We start from the raw sequence: 3,826 nt of genomic DNA, 5'->3' as shown, positions 1-3,826 counted from the left end.
CATGGTCGGATGCAGAGGAGTGGGCGGGGATTGCACGAGAAACACAAGACAACCCAGACAAATTTTAGCAGAGCGGAGAGATGCAGCCAGAGCACGTTTGGAGTCTACTAGAGTGTCACATCTTGGGAGTGGAGGCTGCGACACATTTTCGACATGAGTTTGTAGGTATTATACGTATGCTTTGCATTGTTGAAAATATATATGAAGTTTGAAAATTTATCTTAGGATGAAACCATAATTTTGTAGGAAGTTGCCGTGAAGCGCCTTCCAACACACCGAGAGGAGAAGTATGGGTACAAGCATGGACTTGTGGCCCTTTTGACCCAGCTACTACAGGGGGAGGGAGAGGACGTCGACTGGGAGGCATTACCCTGACGGTCTTCTTGATACAGTCTTACTCATTCATCTTCATATAGTCATGTTCATATAGTCTTCTTTGTCTCAGCCTTTTTTGTAGCTATGGTCTTCTTGATAGAGTTTTACTCAGTAATTGTTTGCATGTACAGTTTTGTAGTGCTTATGTTTATGGTTTTGCACTCCGTTTTGATTTGTTTCGCAATTATGGTATGGCACAGAGGTTATGGTTATGGTATGGCACAGAGGTTTTGATCATGGTTTGGCAATCAAGTTATGGTTATGGTTTTGCAATGATGATATGGCGATCATGGTATGGTTAGGGTTTGACAATCAAGGTATGGTTATGGTTTTCAGTGATGTTATGCCAATCATGTGATAGTTATGGTTTGGCAATCAGATTTTGGTTTTGGTTATGGTTATGCCATTGTGCCTATGGTTTGGGAGTCGACGTTATGGTTATGATTTTGAGAACTTGTCATGATCAAGCTTTTGATTTTGTGATTTTGTTCTTTTTAGAGTTTTGCTAATCTGTATATACCCGCTCTTTAGTGTCAACTTGTAGGTGGAGTGCGGTTGCTTGTGCACTCTTCCTTTGGGTAGAGAGGGTTGTTTTCTGTTGCTGCAGTACATGCAGCATCAGTTCCCAGCCCTCTTTGCCCAATTTTTTTTTTTTTTTTTTTTTGCAGGTTTGGTCGTTGGAACAGACTGCGGTATACGCGTTGTCATAGGCCTCGGAAAGACCGTCGGTATTTTATAGGATTTTTCGTGCTGATACATGCATTTATTAATGTATTCCGACGGTTATAAGTGCATATATTTTGACTGCTTTATCGATATTTATACCGATGCTACGATATCGATGTTTATTATGATGCTTATTCGAGCGTATTTTACTTATACAAGAAAGCTTGTCTCGCCCGCATCTGTGCCAATTTTTGCGCGACGTGTTGTAGTGTGGAGACAAAGAATGTGGGAAGCCATTAAGTTATTATCTGTTGTAACCATGAATAAGGTTGTTGTAGTGTTTCTTAAGGGACACAATGTTAAGAGATTGTATTATCAAGTGATTGTTGGGCAAAGAGTGGAGGTCAAGCTATGAAGGTTGCCAAGTGGCATGTGTTGGCAGTGTGGCTCATCTAGAACTGTTTCGTCTACTTTAATATGGGTGGAAGTTAAGTCTGTTGGGAGGTAAAGGTTTTTGGATCTCTTACATGAGAGAGGCAGTGTACACAAGACCGTGACTTTGAATGCTGGTTGGATCAAAATCCAAGGTGTCCAATGTCAAGCCTTGTGCATGGTGTATGGTCCTAGCAGCTATAGGTTGAATTGGGAATTGTGTCCTAGTAATAATGTTTAGGAAGTTTTTTCCTATTGAAACTCATGTGCTATTTTTTGGATTGGTGTCCATTGTCTATCTATTGATGTAATGTATAGTTGTTGGTTTTCATATCTAATTTTTTGGCCTAACTTTAGTGGTTTGAAAGTGAATCCAGATTGTTTGTGTTGTGGAGTTGTGTGTTACTGCTTTGAATATATCGTCCGCTCCATTGAATAGGCCATCTAAAATGTCAATATTTCCAGCACAAAGTTCTACAATTAGGCTTGGTTTTAAGTGAAGGTTTTTGTGAAGACCTGCTATTAACTTTGGATCTATTGGTATTTGAATAGTTTTGCTGCAAGTTTTTGCCCTGGTGTCTTGTGCTTCAATAAATATTGGTGTCCCTATGGTAGTGTTGAAAATATGTTGGTTGTGTAGGTCTTTATCTTAGTAAAGGTGGGACACCATGGTTGGATGAGGTACTGTGCGCATGTAATGCGTATTGAGGAACAAAATGTCTTCATCGATGTGTTTTGAAATGTGTATCCTGTTGAGTATGTCGATGAATATCTTATTAGTTTGTCTCATGGTGATCGTTAACTCATAGAATTTTATGCGATCATGCCAGAAAGAGGGTGAGATAGCTTCAAGCAACTGAGGTTTTCTGGAAAAAATCCAAGAGTCACGCACTGGACTAACTTGGCAAAGGTCGTTGCACAAGACAACATCAACACCACCAAATGGAAGGTCGTAAGTTGTTTTTTATTGTGCGTAGGCAAGAGTCTGCCATAGCAAAGATGTTGGTTCCAATCAAGGAGACTTCATCGAAAACGGCTAACTGTAGGTCTCGATAAAGCAGCTGTAGCTCATTTAGCCTCTCAGGTGATAGGGAAGTGTTATGATGTGAGTAGTGGCAAGTGGAGGGCCGATTGAATAATGGTTCCACCAATGTTAAAAGAAGCCTTGCCCATGTATGCCATTAGCAAAGCTTTTGTAGTTGTTGGGATGGAATGTGATGTGTGGTTATAGAAACATAGAAGCCCTTGGACAATCAAAAGAAGGGTGAAAGTTTTGCTTGTGCCTGCGCTTTCAGTCAGGAAAATGTGGATTGGTTCTGTGGGGAGTATACGTTTTTTCAGTATAATATCATCGAATATTAGCCTTTGTTGGGCATTAAGCAGTAAAATGCTCTTGTAATACATATCGTTTGGTTGGAGCAATATTGTTATGGCTGGTATAGTGTGTGTATGCAATTGGCGGTGTTGCATATTTAGGTCTTATGTGATGTCAACATGAATATGGGAGGAAATATTAGATAGTGTCGTAGATGTCGAAGGTGAACTGGTGCCTAATGAATTGGTGTTAAGGTTGTATTTCACTGTTGTGGTTTTGTTGTATTTAAATTCATTTGTATCAATGATAGGTTTATTTTGATTGAGTCCATTTGTTAGATGTTGACTTTCATTATTTATCCATGGTAGAAATAGAAGACATTGTTCTCTATAATAATTATCTGGGTTCTTTGCAGCATTATATTTGACATATCGTATGATTTTTGGTTTGGTACGTTTTTTGTATGTGTTGATTGTTGTAATGTATGTGGAGGCAAATTCTGCCAATGATATGGCATTGAGTTGGGTAGAACGTGTACAATATTTGTCTATGCTTGTCTTGTAAAAGATTTTTGTGCTAGACGGGTCTATGTTTTGCAGGAGGTATTTTTGCTTGAGAAGCATTGTTCTCTCATGGGGAGGGTTTGTGTTTATGAATATAAATTCTTGAGTTGCACTGTAGAGAGGTAGAGAAAGTGCAATATATAATGTGAGCTTATTTGCTCTGTGTTTAGTATTGTGTTTCCTATTTTTCAAAGTCTATCAAATGTAATTTCATTGTTTTGAATGCAAGAGTCAAATTGTTCTTTGATTGCTTTGATGAGCGTGTTATCAGATTTTGTTATATATGAGGTGCAATAGGTAGCTACTTCGTGTGCATTTAAAATGTATTGTATATTTGAATTCGCATCCCAAAGCTTTGAAATGGTTGGATTGAAATTATTTGTGTAAATATCTTTAATATTTCTTTTCAACAAAAGTGTTGGGCATGAGATTGTGGATGCTATAGCTTGGATGTAATCCTGAAATCGAAGTTCCA

Source organism: Adiantum capillus-veneris, chromosome 26 (assembly GCF_014529385.1).
Source record: "Adiantum capillus-veneris isolate H3 chromosome 26, ASM1452938v2, whole genome shotgun sequence".
NCBI lineage: Eukaryota > Viridiplantae > Streptophyta > Polypodiopsida > Polypodiales > Pteridaceae > Adiantum > Adiantum capillus-veneris.
The sequence above is the reverse complement of the archived record's forward strand: the minus strand, read 5'-3'. Positions refer to the sequence as shown.